The following is a 22276-nucleotide window of genomic DNA, read 5'->3' as shown; positions in this document are numbered from 1 at the left end:
TACATACTCACACCATAGGCCAGGGATCCCCCACCAGTGGCTTACGAGAAACATTTTGCTCACCAACTCCTTGGATGTTGCTCCCAGTGGCCTCACAGCAGGTGCTTATTTTTCAATTCCTGGCTTGGAGGCAAGTTTTGTTGTATACAACCCAGATGTTCTGCCAAACAGAGCCTCCTGTAGGCTACCAGTCCTCATAGGGGCTACCAAAATAGCCAATCAAAAACCTTATTTGGTATCCTCAAGGGCTTTTTTCATGATTGTGTTGCACCCCAAATCTTTTTACATTTGGCTGTGGCTCACGGATGAAATAGGTTGTGGACCTCCCCATAAACAAACTGGAAATTGTCTTGCTGACTTCATTTCCAAATATTGGACAAGTAGGCAACGACCTGACGTCCCGAGCATCTTATAAAAGACAATCGAGGAGGTTTATTGTAGTTGTACTGCCAAAAACACCTGTGTTTTGAACATCTCTTTAAGGAGTCAGTATCCTTTTAAATATCTAGGACCTCAATCAAGCTTGGTCTTCAAGCTCAATTGTAATACTTGACCTTCTGCTTTAAGAGACTTTAAGATGAAGAATACATAAGAGACACTGGGCCAGGTTCAATTCAGTGAGAAAAAGTTATCCCATGGTTTATCACATGAAAACTCATGGACGAAATTCAGTTGGAGGAGAAAAAACTTTTCTCCTAATTCAGTCTCAGTTATGTCCCATTGACTTCAAAAGAGTTTTCTTGTGATAAACAGCGAGATACGTTTTTTTCTGAATTGAATCTCGTCCATGAGTTTTCACATGATAAACCTTTTTCTCACTGAATTGAATCTGGCCCATCGTGTAATATGTTTAAGGGTTGGACTTGATTAGACCGAGGACTTTTAGTAGCCCGAATAAGCTACTGTATGTATATCTGTGTATAGGGAAGCATTCATGCTACAACTTCTAGTTCTAGATGTAGACAACAGATGTTTGCTTTGTCTCTGAACATCAAAAGGTGTTGGTGGGAAAGTTGAATTGTTTATGGCAAATCTCTAGGTCCACTCAAACTGGAGCTCCTCATTATTTTTGATATTCAATCTGCTCCTGCTGTTACCAGTTTAATGCGTCATTCGTCCTTTGCAGTCCTCTCAGGGAATCTATGTAGAACAGTCTTTTCTCTGTGCGGCACTTGCCAGTTATTAGTTTTGGTCATGAAGAGCAGAACGAATCCACTAGTGTACACTGGAGAGCCATTGCTTGTGGATAGTGTGTGGGCTTCCATGGAACTCAGGATTAGCTTCTACATTGTGTTGCACAAAAGGCTCTTGGCACAAAATCAAACAACGGAAATGTTTCCCCAATGCGCATCTACGTTCCGAATGAGAACCCCGGGTTTTTCATACTTGTGATCGTCAGCCAGGAGAGTTTTCTGTTTTATATTAATACAGTACCCAAACTTGCTGAGCCAATGACCACATGTATATCCATAACTTGGAGTTAATCACATACAAACTAGGATTCTTCTAAAACATATGTAGTCGTTATATATTTACCCTTCACCCTAGGAAGAACCTTTTTCTTTTCCATCATATCCCCATTACAGGAAAGTACAGAGAAAGTACCGCTAAAGGGCGAATTCTTGCCCGCGAAGGCTTCTCCACACTTCGCACCACTTTACCAGCCGCAAATTCTCTACCGCTACGCTAATTCACTAAAATGCGAAGTTGCGTCTCAGCACCCGAACGCTGTCAAAGCTTCTCTAGCGTTAATTCGTCAGCGCGAGCATTTCATAGCAAATTTTTCGCTAATTTGAAAAATGCGGGTACATATAGGTCGTATAAATGAGATGCTGGTGAAAATGCTTGAAGTGGCCACTTATTATTCCAAGGAAGCAAAATAAAGACAAACGAGATCATCTTATGTCCAGACATGAGCCCATCCTCAAATAAATGTGGCATGTCCCTCAAATGACCTTAAAAAAAAATTAAAAAAAATTTAATTCTTTAATACCTACAACTTTTAAAGACAATCCCGCTTTAAAATAAGAAACAACGCTAGCCATTTTTTTTTTTTAGAACTTTTACGACTTTTCAGCATACAGGATATGATGTCACTGACACTGATATGGTTGAGGAGGATGTAGCTTCATCTTATCAGTTCACCAGGTCTAAGCTGACGAAGGAAACTCTGTTGATAAAGGTAACGTTCTGTAAAATTGCCACTTTAGTGATTTTGAGGAGTAACAATTGTTCGCCTGAGCGGAAATGGTGCAAAACTGCACTAGCAACGGTCTCTTTTCTAGCGAATTGTCCTCTACGCCTGTTAGTAAATTGGCGATGTCACTGCAGATGAGATTTCTGGCGAATTTTCACTAGCGACGACCACTTTGCCCTTTAGTAAACCTGCCCCTATACATTTCCCTAAAGTTTGCTCACTATGTTTGCACCTTTATTCTTGCCTATGCTTTATCAGATTATTTAAAAATAAAGACTGATGCAGTGAAACATGGAATGATACAGCTGCTGACCCTGCCTTCATAACACTAATGTATCAGTTGAACTTGAGTGTAACTTCCATAGCCTTCCCCTGTGTTTTCCTGCTGCCCTTTGGTGCTGCTTCATACAACCAACAGACTGTGTCAATGTTTTTCTCTGTTTGTCAAATTCCCTAAAGTCCATGCCCCCAACTGTATATCATTTTTATGCTCTTAGATTTCAAGGGCTTCTCCTTCTGGATCTTTTGCAGCTGTTGCTATTGCCTTCATTAGCTGAACATTGAAAAAGAAGTAAAGAGCTAAAATTCTCTAGAACATAGTTCCTCCTGGCCAGGGTTGGACTGGGCTGGCGGGACACTGAGAGAAAACCTATTGGGCCCCAGGACCATGTGGGCCTCACGAGCCAGTAAACCTAGCCACTGCTTGCTGACTTCCCCTACCAGCCCCTGGTCGCACCGCAGGTTGTGACTGTCGAGGGGGCCAGTGTATGGGGGATGTGGCTGGTGCAGGGGGCCCTGAGATGGAAACCCCGGTGGGCCGTGGACCCCCAGTCCAAACATGCTCCTGGCTGACAACTTAATTCAGCGGTAATAATAAATGTGTGCCACTTTTGGTTATTATCAGGCCTGCTGCTAAGTACCAGGCCTATATTGCTAGTGGGTGCAGTGTTTTAGGGCTTGAATGTTCCGTCTGGTATTGAGTTATATCTACTTTCATCACTTTCCTGGTTTTATCTGTTTCCTGCTTTTTTGCAGTACCTAAAGATGGAAAATTAATTTTTAGAGCAGGGGCCCCCAATCTTTTTTTTACCCGTGAGCCACATTCAGCATAACATAAGCATGAAAGTATCTCTGGGAATGCCAAATAAGGGCTGTGATCAGGCCTGGGTCTAGGGTGCCAAAATATTAGGGGCGGCATGCCGCCCAGCCACTTTCCAGGGAGCATGGGGGGAGGTATGCAGGCGCTAGGACTGTGCGGCCAGGTGACGACCGCTCGGCCACAGGGCACCCACCCACTAATCCGGCCCTGGCTGTGACTGGCTATTTGGTAGCCCTTTTGTGGACTGGCAGTCTACAGGAGGCTCTACTTGCCAGTACACCTGGTTTTTATGTAATTACAACTTGCCTCCAAGCCAGGAATTCAAAAATAAGCTCCTACTTTAAGGCCCCTGAGAACAAGACCCTGCACAAAGTTGCTGTTGACAACCCAACTGCTTGAATCTTCTTTAAAAGGAGAGTCCATACAACCACTGGTTCCACAGGGGCATTAGTGCCCGGCTAACTCCAGGATCCAACATTAATACTTCATTCATCCTTTAAAAATAATCTCTGTTGGAATAAAGGAACATTAATTAGCTTTCATCTGAGTCTTTATCTTCTTTTTTTGTTCAGTAAGTAGTGAATAAAATGAAGGGCAGTGATCAATGGCTGCTGAAGGAATTTGAAGGTTTTAGTTCAGCAGAAGCCTGATGCTACAGGTTGGACATCATTAATGTATGAAATAATTGCCCTCTACTGAACCATTAAATCACGGCTGAATGTTCCGTGATATTAATACACTATACCATCAACTTCTACTGTGGCTTGAAGGTGTTCTGTGGAACACTTAATCGCTTATTTTAATGCAAAATGGAAAATTCAACTTAAAGCAGTAATATCTACCCAAAGTGATTCTTTAAATAGAAAAATAATCTTTTTAAAGAAGCTGAAGACCAATAGTGCATATGGTGATTAGGTGAGAATATATTTAGCTCACCTGTCCTACCAGAAAGATTAAGGGTCAAGCACCACGAAGGTAGGTGTGGATGCCATAGGGCTCATCTTATTTCAGTCAATCCTTATAGTGAACAAGATGCAAGAAAGTGGAAGATAGTGGATATATGTGTAGTCAAAAGGTTGGCTGGTAGGCACAGTGATGTGTTGGTAGAAGATACAGGCAAGAACCATAGTCTGTGTAGTTAAGTGGATTGTAGAAGATATAGGTAGGCACTAGGATTCTCATTCTGAAGGGCTGCCATGTAATTTATGGCTGGAGGTACATTGTTTCCATTAAAGATTGACATTGGTAGGGGCAACGTAGGCTTTAGACCAACCAATACATAGAAATATAGTAAGTTAGGTTGAAAAAAAGACACATCCATCAAGTTCAACCTTTTAACTATATTTTAACCTGCCTAACTGCTAGTTGATCCAGTGGAAGTCAAAAAAACCCCAATTTAAAGACACTTCAATATGCCTCAGATGATCAAACAAGAACTTATGCAGGTAAAAAATGTCTATTACATATACTCAGACTTCTTTACCTTCACATTTTCTACCAGCCACGCAAAATAGCTGGTGTGAAATGCGTCAGATGAACTTTTGAGTATACGGAATAACACTTTTTAAACCTAAGCTCATACGGTGTGTATGATGGTTTTTGGATCATCGTTGTGGATTTCCTCTTGATTTATGGGGTTTGATGAACAGCAATCAATTTGTTGAGTTTCTTCTTGTTTATCTTGTTGAGCTGCTGATTTGAGTGCAGTTCGTTAGCATACACATTTATGTAAGGTGCTCTTGCATCCAAGTCAAGTGAAGACTTTGCTGAATTTCAATATGAAGCTTCATATTAAAATTGATTTTTGTGCCTCAATTTGAACCTGGTAACCTAAAATTGTAAACGTATAGGCTCTAGACCAAGATGACCGAATGACAAGCCAATGAACTTAACTGCAAAGAGATTCATTGGGTGGCTTATTGTTCAAACTGTCACAAGACAAAATGGCCATCAGAGTTTGGCCTTGAGACCCTCAAGGACACTAAGGTCTCAAAGACCATAACCAGTGTCGGACTGGCCCACCTGGATACCAGGAAAACTCCTGGTGGGCCCAGGTTCAGTGGGCCTCTTGCTTCTAATAATTTGGCCTATTTCATGGTCATTCCCTATTTCTTTATGGGAACAAAGAGGTTTAATAGTGGAAGACTAGAGTATAGTATATAGAGAATAAAGACTAGGAGAATAAAGAGGTTGAGTGAGGAGAAGAATATTTATTCATATGGAAACATCCCATTGTACTTCCTCCATACTTCACATTACAGTTAAATATGAGTTTGACTTGTTTCGAATTTCTTGGACTGTATACCTACCCCCAAAAGCCCAGCTGGGTTAACATGGTTCTATTAGACCTAAATATATTGAAACTCTTCATTTAAGTAAAAAAAAATATATAAATTACAATTCCCAGATTCAAGCTGCAGAATGTTTTCTTTTTTTAGTGAATGAAGCAAAATGGGTTCCTAAAAGTGTGTTTATTGTCTGTGCAGTTCATTATTAACCGATGTAAAAGTATAAAATTGTTTGTAGAGGTCCCAGGAGAGCCTGAAGTGACTACCCAAACCACACGCCTCCTCTTCGGAGCAGGTTTTGAGTTCTTTGATGAGTATAATTTCCATTTGGTGTAGACGAGCCGAGGAATTAGTGGATTATTGCTTAGTGTATAAACTGTGAATTTGCTATGAGATATAGGCACTTATTTTTATCTACCTATACTTTCAATGTACTCATAATCCTACCAGCGTGCCTCTTATAGCAGCGTTAATTTATCCAGTATTGCCAGGGAATTTGTATGCAAACACTTGATAATTCAATATAATGGCTCTATTATTTAATATACTAATTAGTAGCATATGTCTGCCTGGATGTGATTATTGTACTTTTTTTTAAATAGAACTAAGAATTTGTCTCACAAACTCATGGCCGTTCATAGATGATTCAGGCAGGCACCCTAGTCCCATTCTATATCGGGTGCCCTCACTTGCAGTCCAGTAAAATGCTTTTTGAATTGTTATTCATGTTTTTAGTCCATTTCCGTTAAGGATGGGTCTTGCTGGCCACAACATGACATCACACAGATATCTTGGGGCTGGGGTGATAGTTGTGGTTAGCTTTGCTAATAGACTAGCCCTTCCCAGCCTGGAACACATAAGAAACTCATTAGTTGATGCCTAATCATGTGAAGTGATGAAACAGAGTAGAAGACTTTGAATGGCTGCACAATTATAAGAACCAGTAGTAACTTACATGCTGCCAACACCTAGTTCATGTCAATGTCCTTCTAAACTGCCCTGGTCCATATGCAAACAACCCTCTAGCAAGTGTATGGAATCTCTAAAAGGGAGGAATGTGTTAAGTCCTTCAGGCGGGGACTGGTATCATGCCAACAGGTAGAAAAGGGGTGATTGAAAGTTAGGAACAAGGTTAGGGTGCTGAGGGTGAAGACCAGGGTCTCACAGAAGAGGGACATGGAATCAGGAACAGACTTAACAGGATAGGGATGGAGTTGGCAACATATTGGTGACTGGCAGCAGTGGGAGAAGAACCGGTGACTGGGAGGTACAGTGCAGAGAGGGTGATGAACCGGTGACGAACAGAATTGGAATTGGTTTATAACAGTACATAATTAGAGCAAGAACAGGACTGAGCAGTACTAGAGTAGGGAACAGAAACAGGTCAGGAACAAGACAAGGTGGAGCCAGAGCAAGGAAGAGAGAACTAGGGACATGCTCAGATGAATAGGCCAATGGTCAGCCACACGAATTGAGGCAAGGGGGCTGGATGTTACTGGGACCAGATTGGAAAGACCTGGTGATGTATAATGAGTAGACTTGCTAGATGTTCACCTGGCCTAGAGGATCAGGTACAGAGCCAGAAACCCAGAGTTTCCTGGTTTGAATCTCAGCAGCACCTTAAAATCAGATAGACTGTGGTTTAAATGCATCAACAATGTACAAAAACCCAAAACTAGATAAACCTTTGACCCCTGTTTGGGTTGTGCAGGGGGTTCTTAATTGGCCTGGGACATATGAACCTCTGCTCAGCAATATAACTGACTGATCACTGAGATCCATGCAATTTATTCATCTGTGTGTATTTCAATTGCAAAATTAGCAGCGAGTATCTGTATGATTTAGGTTTCAGGCAGTTCCTGCTTAGTATATGGAGCCACCTATAGTTATTGCATTTAGGAATTGACATGCTTTACAGCAGAGGTCCCCAACCATTTGCCTATGTGGACAGACAGGCAGTCTAAAGGAGGCTCTGTTTGGCAGAAAATCTGATTATATGCAACTTGCCTCCAAGCCTGGAATGCAAAAATAAGCACCTGCTTTGAGGCCTCCGGAGCAACAGTCATGGGGTTGGTGAGCAGCGTGTTACTCATGAGCCACTGATTGGGGATCAACGCTTTACTCCAAGTGACTCATCGATTTAGTCGCTCTGGTTGGTGGGAAAAACCTATGGAAGAGACCAATGACACGCAAATAAGACTGACCCAAGAAAAATGCATAGTTTGAATCCAAACTATTGATTCAGAAGGCTTTAAGAATTTCTGTTAAGGACATTATCATGGGTGCCATGCCTGCTCTATGTATGTAGTTGCCCACTCCAGTTAGTGGATGGCCATGGTAGTTACCTGGGACCTATAATGCTGCTATTTCTTTTATATCTGTAATTATCTAGTGTACTTTGTGAGTTTGGCACCAAATGATACAGGCCAAGTAATAGGAACCATGTTGCATTTCACTCCAGAACTTCATAACACTTGATTTAGATCATTCCATTGGGTCCCAGTGCTTCTCTTTACAGTGGCATCTGGGTGCATTTCTGTTAAATTGTATCTTGCGTAGTAGCGACTGTTTGTTTATGTAAATCTCTAGCACCCTGTATGGCACCCTTATGCTAATTCCTTGCACCTTACAAGAAGTGATGGTGTTTTTTTCACACAGACCTGTAGTGTTGCTTTAAGGTCAAGTGCAGAGAAAAACTCACGGCAAGAAATGCAATGTAAAGAATTAAATGGAAGGCAAGCGATATCACATCCAAGAGCTGTTCTCATTATATGGCAGATTGTCTGGGTAAAGGTGCAGAGTATTACAGTTCAAACGGCTTCAGTTCCAGTGTGTACAATATAGCTGATGATTTAAAGCAAATCTAGACTGACCAGTTATGGATAACAGTAAAGCAATGTTTCCTCATAAGCATGCTCTCCTTTCACAAGACAACCTGGCCACTGGGGGCACTATTTCAGTCCTGTCTAAGGATAAGATGTCATTAACGATGCCATACTGTTTTTCAGAGAAGGTTGGGACATTAAACCCTACTTTATGGTATTATTTACCATGTTATTCATTTTGTAACTCCAGCGAGTAGAGTGCCCTGAGCTAAAACCTTTCTATCGATCAGAGTCCTTTGTAGTAGTAAAAGTAGTAGTATTATTCATTTAAAAATCGAGTTGTTTCATCCATGCCCATTATTTATTCTGGGCAAGTCCAATAACTCCTAGATGTGCCTCGATCCACCAAAACCTGCCTACATGGAAATAAACCTCACCCATATCACCTCTGAAACCAGACCTTCCAGCAGGAACAATTCTGATATATGACAGAATGTTCCAGTTGCCTTCATGCCATTGCCTAATAACTTCTCCAGAAAAAAAAACATCCAGTATTCTTCTATTAAAAATATTGTAGTCTCCTGGAAATGGGGCAAATCATTTTTATGGTTGTGATGCAGTCACCTCATTGGGTGCTCCACAGGCAGTTTTTCAAGCCAAATGGGTCTCTCTCCGTCTCTCTGCCTGGTACCTTTTCACCCAAGTGGTTGCAGAGGTTCCGAACCCACCTTTAATGCTCTGCTTGTTTCTCCCCATGAAGGTGCCATTTTGTGCACTTTTGGGCAGTTTGCTGCAACATTATGACTATGAAGATTTTCATTCATCCAGGACATCTTCAGATGTCACCTCTTTGAAGAGTTACAATGTGCCATTGTAAATGGATTAGTGGAAGAGTTTATATGCCGAGAACTTCCCACACCAGTCAGTTGTACTGAAGAAGCTGCTCGGATGAGTAGTGAAACGTCTTCATTGATTACTCAGCAAGTCCAGTTGTTTTTAGATTGACCTATACTAGATATGCTGCAACATTGTTTACATATGGGTTTCTATTATTTTTATTTTACATTATTTTATATTATTTTCTCTTATAATTAGACAAGACAGTAGTATTGGAAGGTGGTGTGCAACACTAGTCTTCATTTCATACTCTTTTTTTTGTTGCTACATGAAGTAATGACTGGTGTCTGGGGCTTTGGGCAACAGCAAGGAAGTCAAAATGGAAGATGAATAGGAGAGAGAGCCAAGAACAGTAAACAATTAAAACCACATTAACCTCATAAACATGGTTGATACAACCTTCCTGACTTCTAAAGAGCAAAGGACTAGTTCCAGTATCAGCATTGTTCTAAAAATATAAGCACAGGAAGAGGCGTCATTGGCACCTTCCTCCCACGGTCCATCCTTATGGATGGTCAAGATGCAACCATTTTGCCTGTGGGCCAAGAGTTGGACCCCAAACTAATTGGCCTGTTTATGACTGCACTTACTCTCACCCTACATACCTTAACAAATAATTCAGTCAGCAACACGATTCCCTAAAATCCATAGCGATGATCAAGCATTGCACACCGAGGTCCCTCACCATCCCCAGAATCCAGAGAAGCAGCAATGATCAAGCATTGCACACTGCGGCCCCTCATCATGCCCAGAATCCATAGAACCAGTGATAATTAAGCTTTACACATTGAGGCCCCTCACCTGCCCCAAAATTCATAGATCCAGAGATTATGAAGCATCACCATCCTCAGAATATAGAACCAGCAATGATCAAGCATTGCACACTGAGGCCCTCACCATCACCATCTTCAGAATCCATATAACCAGCAATTACCAAGCATTGAACACAAGGCCCCTCACCACCCCAGAATACATAGAACCAGTAATAATCAAGCATTGCCCATTGAGTAGGGATGGGCGAACTTGACCCGTTTCGTTTCGGCAAAAATTCGCCGAAATGTCACGGACACCCATTAAAGTCTATCGGCGACAAATCTAATTTTTGTGGCAAAACAAGACGAAAAAATTCACCCATCCCTACTGAGGCCTCTCACCATCCTCAGAATTCATAGAAGCAGCAATGATCAAGCATTGCACATTGAGGCCCCTCACCATCCTCAGAAGTCATAGAGCCAGCACTTCCACTAGATAACAGTAAAGAAAGGGTAAAAATGCTCTTAAGTACAATTACTTAAAATAATCCATTTATCCTAATGCTGCTCTGTTTACACCATTTCCGTGTAGGGCTTTTAATTCCTTCTTGTTTTTTAAAGAATGGCACAATATCAGTAACATTACTATTACTCCTGTTCTGCCTGGAGACGACTATTCACGCTGTCGATCATAAGCTCTTGCTGTCTCTGGTACTTAGATGCCACTTGTTTATCGATCTGTGCCTGGAAAAACCCCAGTTATGATTATACCCTATAACACACAACACTAACTCATAGTTTTTGAATTCTGAATTTCTTCTTAAAGGGATACTGTCATGGGAAAAAAATTTTTTTTTAAATGAATCAGTTAATAGTGCTGCTCCAGCAGAATTCTGCACTGAAATCAGTTTCTCAAAATAGCAAACAGATTTTTTTATATTCAAATTTGAAATCTGACACGGGGCTAGACATATTGTTAGTTTCCCTGCTGCCCCAAGTCATGTGACTTGTGCTCTGATAAACTTCAATCACTCTTTACTGCTGTACTGCAAGTTGGAGTGATATCACCCCCCTCCCTCCCCCCTCCCCAGCAGCCAAACAAAAGAACAATGGGAAGGTAACCAGATAACAGCTCCCTAACACAAGATAACAGCTGCCTGGTAGATCTAAGAACAATAGTACACTCAATAGTAAAAACCCATGTCCCACTGAGACACATTCAGTTACATTGAGAAGGAGAAACAACAGCCTGCCAGAAAGCATTTCTCTCCTAAAGTGCAGGCACAAGTCACATGACTGGGGGCAGCTGGGAAATTGACAAAATGTCTAGCCCCATGTCAGATTTCAAAATTGAATATAAAAAAATCTGTTTGCTCTTTTGAGAAATGGATTTCAGTGCAGAATTCTGCTGGAGTATCACTAATAACTGAGGTGTTTTGAAAAAAACATGTTTTCCGATGACAGGATCCCTTTAAGGAAATTCCCCGATTTCATCTTGGAAGGCCAGTGCGATTATTTATTTGCACATTTACACCAACAGTTCGTTCCTTATTAGGTGCCTGAGCTGCGTTGATGTGACTTCTAGATGAACCTCGGGTCTAAAAATGGATCTCTAATTCCACATTTTGCAAGTACAGTAAATGCCTCCTGAATGTGTCACCTTATGTATCTGCCAATTAGAACACAACCTCTCGTGGATAAAAATGTCGTGTAGGGTTGAATATACAGTAAATACCCCACACAATTTCTACCTCCCTTTTTGCACTTTGGAATATTGCCCAAACTACTGTAGGGTTTCTATTGTCTATTTTCTTTTATTCCAAGAGCTGCTTTTCAATTTTTCTTTTTTTTTTTTTGCTGAATACCCAGAACTTGGCACACACTTGACAGTAAGATGAATAATCATGAGTATGGACAAACGGACACAGGCTAAGCAAGCGGCATGGATTCTAAGAACCTTTTCAAACTTATTCTTCCTTTAAAATCACTTTGTAATTCATGTATGCTGACATCATGCGCACAACTCCACTGAAAGTAATTAGACATCCCCTGCAGTTCTCCTCGGGCTGATGAAACCTGTGGTTTGCGTTATTAAAATAAAAAAAAAACTTCTCTCTGCTCTTTGTATTAATCCCTTTCACCCCTGTGTTCAGGTTCTCTCTTTGTGTTGTACAGTGAACCTCAGTTCCTGGACAGAGAATGACAGTAAATACAACAGGCGATGGTAATTGCTGGTGAATGCAGACAAAATGAGCTTTGGGTTACTATCCTGCTTTTTTTGTCCAGGCATTATAGCAGCACCTCTAGCAGTGCAGAGAATTACCTCTGGGAAGAGACAATGCTGTAGAAAAGGAGGTGAGACTACAACACTAACATATATTGGGGTGTCCAGCCTGTTGCCCTTCAGCAATTCCCAGCATGATAGACAGCCCCAGGCTGTAAATGCTTGAGCTGGAATCGTTCAACAACTGGATGGTGAGAATAGAATTACGATGAAGAAGTCCCATGTCCCTCACCAATAAGGATGAGGACTGTGTTTCTCAGAACTTGATACTGAAGAAAACGATGGAGCTCTGGACCTTCAGAGACAATGTTTAGGAAAGATTTGATGATAAACTGAGTTAGCATTTTAGAGCTGATAAGTGACGAGGGCATAAAGAGTTTTGTACACTCAGATGGGTGTGATCATAATTCAGCAATTAACCCTGTGCCACTGTGTTTTTTATACAACAGGAGATTGAGTCGGAATCCATCCTATGTTTAGAATCATGTTAAACGTGACTGTAGGGCTAATTTGAAAATGGCAGTGGTGTTTTGGTAGATTGAGGGTAAATGGGGTAAGACATGGTCAAATGGAGGGTTGCAGAGTGCAAGGGAGAATCATATAGGGAGAACGTTGCTAGGAGCAAATATTGAGAAGTGTGTAGTTGAGGCCATGGTGTGGGCAATTGTGTCACTAGAGTATGATTGATAAATGGGTTATTCATAAAGAGAAGGTTGTGAAGAGAAAAAAATTAAAGATATTGTGGGTGAAGTGTGTTGCTGAAGTGCAGGGTGAAAGGTGTGCGGTAGGAGAAATAGGGAGAGAGAAAGAGTGGGTGGAGTTTGTCAATGAATCAATGAAAGAAGACTGAAAAGAGGTTGGGTAAGAAGTAGGAGAAAATAGAAGATGGAGAAGGAAATCATAAAGGGTCAGGAGAGAGTGCATGGTATGGAGTGAAAGGTGAGGTGAGAAGATAGTGAATGAGGTTGGATGGAAAAAATCGAGGCATAGTATGCCAGAAGGAAGGGTAAGGAGACCATGCAACCAAATGGGGAAGAAGGTGGGCAAGAGGTAAGAAAGTCAGGGCCATGAGAAGGGTTGGTGAGGTAGAGGTTGAGACAAAAATGTGAATGCTGTGGCAGTAAGAGGATAGACAGGCAAAGAGTGTTGGGAAGGTGGGAGGGTAATGGGTGAACATAACAATAGGGTGTGTGGGAATGAACATGAGAACTGAAAGAAGCAAATACAGTAGCTGCAAGAGTCAAGACATTTAGGTGTTCATGAGGCAAGTTTATTGGTGTGTAACAGTGGGTGCATTTCGAAGCTGATATAAATGCTGGGTGCCAGTTCTACCCAGTTAGCAATTGGGACCAACACTGCACATCACATGACCTACAGACAAATGTTTTGTTCACAGACTATATCCTAGCAAATTGGCACCTTGCTGTAGAAAGAACATGACACAAAAGTATTTGCTTAGGCTAGTTATGGTGGTATTGCTAATGACTCCCACTCAAAATCATTTCTCAAATCTCAAAACCTACAAATGTTCCATAGGTCTTCTCCCCTTTCCTCCAAATCTGTGAGGTCCCGATGTCCTGCTTCACTGCTGCCTCAAGACTTCTCCTGGACAGCTACCCATCTTTGGATATTAGTTTCCCCAATGTAGGCACATGAGCAACCAACACCATTCTCAAAATGAGCTCTTGCATGCCACGTGTAGTTTTTTGGAGGAGCCTTAAGTATTTCATGCTAATGTTGTATCAATATTACATTCTTTTGTTGGATTCCAGATGATCCCATTACCTTTGTGTATTGTGTTTTTACCTTTAATATTCATTGTTACATTTAGAAGAGATTTCATGCCAGGTTTGCTCTTACATTAGTTGTTAGGCTTAGAGGTCCATCAGGAGTTAAATCTTCCTCAAGACCTAATTTATACATCACATCACCCTTCATTGTAGCAGGCAAAATCTCTAGTATTCCTGTGTGTGAGGTGCCTTCGGGATAGCCATATGCTGCTGGATTTGCTTACATTGTGTTGACTGAAAGATTATCACTTGTTTTTAAGTATAACCTGAAAGTCTTTGAAGCATCTTGGAGCAGCTGCACCCGTTTCCCAGTGAAATGAATGAGGTGCCCCAAACGTCAGATAAATCTCCATCAACATCTTCTAGAACTTAACTGGGTAGTTCTGCCATTTATGGACGATTCTAGGGTCAATTTTGCCAAATAAAATATCAATAACCAGCAACAGTCTAATATACATTCATTTCCAGTGTTCAGTGATGCTAATGTAACAGAAATCAGTCTAAAAGTCCAAGCAGCAGACCCCTGAGTGTTAATCGATGCACATCCCCCAATGTCCTTCCAACTGTTTTATTAACTTGCAAACGTAGTTATCAGACAACACAACATTAACACTCAAAGCCTTTATTTTACATCAAGGGCAGAAAAAATAATTCAAGGCTGTCCTGGCTCAAATGAATCTGCCTGGCTTTTTAGATTCTCTGCTCTGCTGGTTCTGACTCATGAGACAGTTTAGCAGAAGTTGATAAATAGACCTGGAGGAGATATAACATTTCTTCAATGGCAGATACAAATAATTTCAAAACCATTGAAAAGTTTTAATAAACATATATTGCAAAGTTGCGGATGGACAGTTTTTTTACATTACACCAAATCAGTTATTGGGTGGAGCTCCCCTTGACCTCCCCTAACCCAAAAATCTGACCTCTTGCAGGTACCACGGCCAATCTCCCTTGGTGCTTGAGAGAGAAGGATCATGGACAGGAGAAAAGAAAAAGAAAATTAGAAAGAAACAGAATGAAGGGTAAATCAAAAGAAGAGAAAGAAATAGGATAATAGAAGTAAGAAGATGAGCAGATAGATAGGGGATATAAAAGACAATAAGAGAAGAAAGAAGATGAGAAGAGAGATGGATAACAGAGAGACTAATAGAAGAAAGACGATGAGTAGAGAGGAAAGAAATAAAAATTATAGAGAGAATTATAGAGAATGGAGATGAGAAGAGAGATGTGGGATTGCAGAAAGAATAATAGAAGAAAGAATATGAGTAGAGGGATGGTGGAAATGAAAAGAAATAAAATAATAGAAAGAAGAGGAGTAGAGATATGTGGAAAAGAAAAGAGAATAAGAAAGAAGATGAGTAGATACTGTATATGGGGGGAAAAGAGAGTAAGAAAGAAAATGAGTAGAGCTATGGGGGAAAGAAATGAGAGTAACCGATGAGTAGATAGATGGCAAATAGCAGAGAGAGTAATTGAAGAAAGAAGATGAATAGATAGATGGGGAAAGCAAAAAGAATAGTACAAAATGAAGATGAGTAGACAGATGGAGAAAAGAAAAAAGAATAATAGAAAAGGAAGATGGGTAGAGAGATGGGGATAGCAGAGAGAATAATAGAATAAAGAAGATGAGTAGAAAGATGGGGGGGATAAAATAGAATATTAGAAGGAAGATGAGTAGAGAGATGGAGGAGAGAAGACAGAAAACCAGTAGAGAAGAAAGTAGATATATCTTGTATATCTTGCCAGTTCAATGTTCAATCAACTTCAGGCCTGAACTGGTAATGTGGAAACTGACGAATACCAGAAGCTGCCATAGACCACTGCTTTATATTGGGCTCATATTTGGCTGTTTGGGCCTTAGCCCTTTATTAATCTCAGTCCAGGTATGACCCCCATGCCACTTGCAATTAGATCTTTTTATTAAACCACAGTCTGGTCATTGATACTCGCAGTGACTTTGGAATAAAACATCTCCCTGAGCCTGGTGGTCCTTCTTGTTGATCAGCAACATGAGCCCTATAATATAATGAGTCTACATGTACAATCCTTCCATCCTGAGTGAATATTTGGTGTTGGTGTCACCTGTACGAGTGACTGTTCCGCGCTTTGTTTGCATTGTGGTTGCCAGATTAATATATGTTGATATATATACATAGCCTCCATCTCCACACCCAAATCCTCAGCCGTCTTTCTCTTGTTATGAAAACTCAACGTATCCTCTGTACACTGACTAAATGCAAACATCCTCTCTTGCCTCCAGCATGAAGAACCTTTGTTAGAACTTGGCCCGCTCCGCTCTCGCCCCGGATCTGAAGACAAGGTAAGGAAAGGTTCTCTGCTTCTTTATATGGCACTGACAAGGTTCCCTTTGTGTTTGGAAAGTCAGAATTATGTTGTGTTTCAAGACAGTGTGCAATAAATCCCACAAATATCTCCAACAATGTAATGGCGCCTCTGATTTTTATTTGTTTGCTTTTTGGGGGATTTCGGAGTGTGTTATAAAGGTCTGTAAGTTGGAAAAATGAGAAATAAGTCCGTTGTGCTCATTGAGGGGTGGTTCGCCTTTAAGTTACATTTTATTATGTTATAGAATGGCCAATTCTAAGAAACGTTTCAATTGGTCTTCATTATTTTATTTTTTTTATATAGTTTTTGAATTATTTGCCTTCTTCTTCTAACCCTTTCCAGCTTTCAAATGGGGGTCACTGACCCCATCTAAACAAATGTTCTTTAAGGCTACAAATGTATTGTTATTGCTACTTTTTATTACTCCTTTTTCTATTCAGGTCTTTCCTATTCATATTAGGGATGCACCGAATCCACTATTTTGGATTCGGCCGAACCCCCGAATCCTTTGCTAAAGATTCGGCCGAATACCGAACCGAATCCAAACCCTAATTTGCATATGCAAATTGAGTAAACCTAACTGAGGAAATTTGCATATGCAAATTAGGGGTGGAAAGGGAAAACCATTTTTACTTCCTTGTTTTCTGACAAAAAGTCATGAGATTTCCCTCCCCGCCCCTAATTTGCATATACAAATTAGGATTCGGATTCGGTTCGGCTGGGCAGAAGGATTCGGCCGAATCCGAATTCTGCTCAAAAAGGCAGAATCCTGGCCAAATCCCGAACCGAATCCTGGATTCGGTGCATCCCTAATTCATATTCCAGTCTCTTATTCAAATCAGTGCATGGTTGCTAGGGGAATTTGGATCCTAGCAACCCGATTGCTGAAACTGCAAACTGGAGAGCTGCTGAATAAAAAGCTAAATAACTCCAAAACCACAAATAATAAAAAAATGAAAACCAATTGCAAAGTCATCAATATTAAAAAGGAAATGAAAGTGAAATTTGGAATAGTTGATGAATTTCGGTTTCCTTCATTTTGCCATTTCACTTTCATGAGTTTCTAATCTGTTTCTGTTACAGGATTGGAAATTATTCTCCAAATCTTTTCTCCCCCAGAATGTATTATTTGAGTTCAGAGAGGGGACAGTCGCCAGCCCCAAATTCTGCATCTTGAAATTATAGATTTTGTCAGGTCTGAGGAACAATTTTTAGCTAATTTTGTGCAACATGGGAAAGTGTTTGCAGCACGGTTGCCAGGTTGGCGGTTTTCCAGCCCAATTAGACTACTTATTTATAGCCCAGGCTGGTTTGAAAGTACAAACTAGCCAAGGTACAGATTTGGGCTACCTTTGGAGCCTTTGCCTTAATGTGCCAGGCCTGTGTCTCCCAATGCATGTTGGGTAATGTAGTTTTTGTTTAACAATTTGCCAACTGCCAAGTTGAATGTAAGACTACAATACCCAGCATGCAGTGGGACTGACTTGTGTAGAATTCAGGATTTTGGGCTCTGTACCCCAGTCTCCCATCACTCTTTTTCGCATTTTCTGGTGACTTTCCTCTAGGGACGCTCTGAATCCAGGATTCGGTTCGGGATTCAGCCAGGATTCGGCCTTTTTCAGCAGGATTCAGATCCTGCCGAACCGAATCCTAATTTGCATATGCAAATTAGGGGCGGGGAGGGATATTGTGTGACTTTTTGTCAGAAAGCATCTTTTCCCCTTCTCATATGCAAATTAGGATTCAGATTCGGTTCGGTATTTGGCCGAATCTTTCGCAAATGATTCGGGGGTTCGGCCGAATCCAAGACAATTTTGGGGCAAAAATCTTCTGATCATCAAAATGTCTAGAGATTGAGCTGTTTTACCAATATTTATTGAAATTGTATCTGTATTAGGCCTTATGGGACCCCTATACCTCCTGCCCCCCAACGACGGGTGAATCTATTCCCATTTTGCTTCATGAAAAAGGTGTATTTTCACATATATTCATTTCTTTTTTAGACTTCTTCACTGCACATATTTTGCTATTTTTGGGCTACTTTTGAAGTGCCTCTTGGCTAGTTTTGGGCTGGTTTTGTAGCCGACTTTGGCTGGTTTTGAAAATTAGACCTGGCCACCCTGGTTTGCAGTAACCATAGCAACCAGTCGGCAGTTAGCTGGTATTGGCCTAGAGTAGTAAGAAGCAATGGCCAGTCGGCAGTTGCAGCACAGGTTGCTTGTGGGTATTAAGAGCGTGTCTTCTCCTCGCAGGGTTAATGTCTCCTCGCTGAGACCCCTCCGTATCTTCTGACGCAAACAAACGATTTCTGCTGGAGACTGGGCTGATTACCCATTAGTTGAACCCATAATTGTGACATGAATACGTCTTGCACCAGGTTCCTAAATGAAAATGAGCGGCACCCGGCGTCCCTCAAGGCCATTTAATCACAGGAAAGTGCTGCAAATGGACAAGATTCATTATCTATTCGGGACATAATTATTTTTAGCTACAGATTTACGCACGACAACAACAACGCAACGTTTCCATTGCTCATCTCCTGGGAATATATTATGGGGAATAGTGAAGCTTCTGCCGGATTAAATATAAAAAAAATATCATTATAAGATGATTAGTGATGGGCGAATAGATTCGGTAGGCACGAATAGAATCGGTAGGCACGAATTCGCTGCGATTTCCCGCGTTTTGCCGCCGGTGAATAAATTCGCAAATCTCTTGCGAAAATTTGCCGGTGAAAATTCGCCTGCGGCAATTTCCGATTTTCACAATTTTTTGGTGAAAACGTTATAAATGCTTGATTTTGTAGTGAAAAGGTTCGAATTGCTCGATTTTGTTGAAAACTTCAAAATTTTACAAATCTTTCATGAAAACGGACGAATTTTACGAATTTTTCGTGAACTTTCCGTTTTCACGATTTTTCTCAAATTTTTCGGCGAAGCGAAACGGGAGAGATTCGCCCATCACTAAAGATGATGCACCGACATTGTGCCTGGTGTATGAGTGTGAGTATGAATGTGAGTGTGAGTGCGGCAGCTCAGTGATCTGGGTGGAGAGTCTATTCCAATGACTGATCCATTAGTTGATCCATTTCTCAGTAGGATCTATGGGGTATATAAGTTTGACTATTGTATCAATTCTTACAGCTGCCTTTAAAGGGGTTGTTCCCCTTTAAATTAACTGTCAGTATGATGTAGAGAGGGATATTCTGAGACAATTTGCAATTGGTTTTCATTTTTTATTATTTGTGGTTTTTGAGTTATTTAGCTTTTTATTCAGCAGCTCTCCAGTTTGTAATTTCAGCCATCTGGTTGCTAGGGTCCAAATTCCCCTAGCAACCATGCAGTGATTTGAATAAGAGACTGGAATGTGAATAGGAGAGGCCTGAATAGAAAGATGAGTAATAAAAAGTAACAATAACAATACATTTGTAGCCTTACACAGCTTTTGTTTTTTAGATGGGGTCAGTGACCCCCATTTGAGACCTGGAAAGAATCAGAAGAAGAAGGCAAATAATTCAAAAACTATAAAAAAGAAAAACTGAAGGCCAATTGAACAGTTGCTTAGAATTAGACATTCTATAACATACAAAACGTTCACATAATGCTCTCCACGTCCCACAACCTTTATAAATGAGATAATTAGACAGAAAATGTCAGCGAGTGAATGGGAATTAGTGTGTTTAATAGATTTCAAAGAACTGGTAAAAAAAATCCCAGTTTAGAGTAAAATATCATCATCAATAGACTCGGGGCCCTTGTGTTGCCCGACCAGCGCAGACTGATATTTCCCCGTCCCGCTCATTAATATCAGCATTTAACTGTCTCCATTCTGAGCCTCAGTCCCACTTTATTTCCCTTCACACGGTGAGTGTACAAATAAGTAGTAGTTTTATTTTGCTCCTTTGCTGAAGGTGATAATTAGTGGCTTTTTCTTCTCTCGGGGATTAACAGTTCTCTAACAGGTCCTGACAGTAAGGAGGAGAATCTGCAGCGACGTCTTTACTGCGAATATTTCTCACTGTGCAGCCCCATAACTGTCGCCTCGGCCTGAAACTGGCAGTTTAACAAGACACCCATCTGCCCTTTGAAACCCTCATCTGCCCAGAGCTTTTATTTTGCTTCTTGTATATTTCTCCAGCTTAGAAACATTGGGGTAACAGTCACCCTGCTATAGTTCCAGGGGTACCCAGGGTACAAATAAGCACTCACCCCAAATCTCCCCCTAACTGACCTTCAGACTGGGCCCCCTTAGCTCATAACAAGGTTACAGATATATAGAAACATTGGGGTGTCACCCTGCTATAGTTCCAGGGGTACCCAGGGTACAAATAAACACTCACCCCAAATCTCCCCCTAACTGACCTTCAGACTGGGCCCCCTTAGCTCATAACAAGGTTACAGATATATAGAAACATTGGGGTGTCACCCTGCTATAGTTCCAGGGGTACCCAGGGTACAAATAAACACTCACCCCAAATCTCCCCCTAACTGGACTTCAGACTGGGCCCCCTTAGCTCATAACAAGGTTACAGATATATAGAAACATTGGGGTGTCACCCTGCTATAGTTCCAGGGGTACCCAGGGTACAAATAAGCACTCACCCCAAATCTCCCCCTAACTGGCCTTCAGACTGGGCCCCCTTAGCTCATAACAAGGTTACAGATATATAGAAACATTGGGGTGTCACCCTGCTATAGTTCCAGGGGTACCCAGGGTACAAATAAACACTCACCCCAAATCTCCCCCTAACTGGCCTTCAGACTGGGCCCCCTTAGCTCATAACAAGGTTACAGATATATAGAAACATTGGGGTAACACTCACCCTGCTATAGTTCCAGGGGTACCCAGGGTACAAATAATCACTCACCCCAAATCTCCCCCTAACTGACCTTCAGACTGGGCCCCCTTAGCTCATAACAAGGTTACAGATATATAGAAACATTGGGGTAACAGTCACCCTGCTATAGTTCCAGGGGTACCCAGGGCACAAATAATCACTCACCCCAAATCTCCCCTAACTGACCTTCAGACTGGGCCCCCTTAGCTCATAACAAGGTTACAGATATATAGAAACATTGGGGTGTCACCCTGCTATAGTTCCAGGGGTACCCAGGGCACAAATAAGCACTCACCCCAAATCTCCCCCTAACTGACCTTCAGACTGGGCCCCCTTAGCTCATAACAAGGTTACAGATATATAGAAACATTGGGGTGTCACCCTGCTATAGTTCCAGGGGTACCCAGGGCACAAATAAGCACTCACCCCAAATCTCCCCCTAACTGACCTTCAGACTGGGCCCCCTTAGCTCATAACAAGGTTACAGATATATAGAAACATTGGGGTGTCACCCTGCTATAGTTCCAGGGGTACCCAGGGTACAAATCTCCCCCTAATCCTGTAACAAATATGAGGGGTATTTTGTGTTTCCCATGGAACTAAGTAGAAGTAAATTTGTACAGTGTCCGTGACGACAGTAACATCAAAGTGATTCATGTGATTGTCCTTGAACTGAATTCTGAAGCTTTGAGCCTTTCTTCTTCCATATCCTCAACTGACCTTTCATTTCCCTTTGATCTGCCCCATTTAGTCCCATTTCATTCAGCAGCTGAATTCCAGTGTTAATGTAACAATTCAGTGTCACTTTAGCAACAGCTCAGAATATATCCCTGACAATAAACATATTGTATTTCATGAGTTGACTCCACAATACACACAGGCTATACCAGATGTGTGCCCAGAACATTCCTTCTCTGTATATTTGTATTTATACATATGGGAGGAGGGAGGTGCCATATTG

General features: G+C 41.3%; 1 protein-coding gene across 3 annotated transcripts in view; it reads left to right on the top strand.

Moving 5' to 3' along the window:
- Positions 1-22276, top strand: part of zbtb20.L (zinc finger and BTB domain containing 20 L homeolog) — a 449779-nt gene that overhangs the window by 71776 nt on the left and 355727 nt on the right. For all 3 annotated transcript variants that reach the window (XM_041581419.1, XM_041581418.1, XM_041581417.1), the window contains exon 3: positions 16393-16452. The gene's annotated coding sequence lies outside the window, so the exon portion shown is untranslated. The remainder of the gene's footprint in view (positions 1-16392; positions 16453-22276) is intronic.

The sequence above is a fragment of the Xenopus laevis genome, chromosome 2L (genome assembly GCF_017654675.1).
Source record: "Xenopus laevis strain J_2021 chromosome 2L, Xenopus_laevis_v10.1, whole genome shotgun sequence".
NCBI lineage: Eukaryota > Metazoa > Chordata > Amphibia > Anura > Pipidae > Xenopus > Xenopus laevis.
This window is presented reverse-complemented; position numbering and strand designations above follow the sequence as displayed.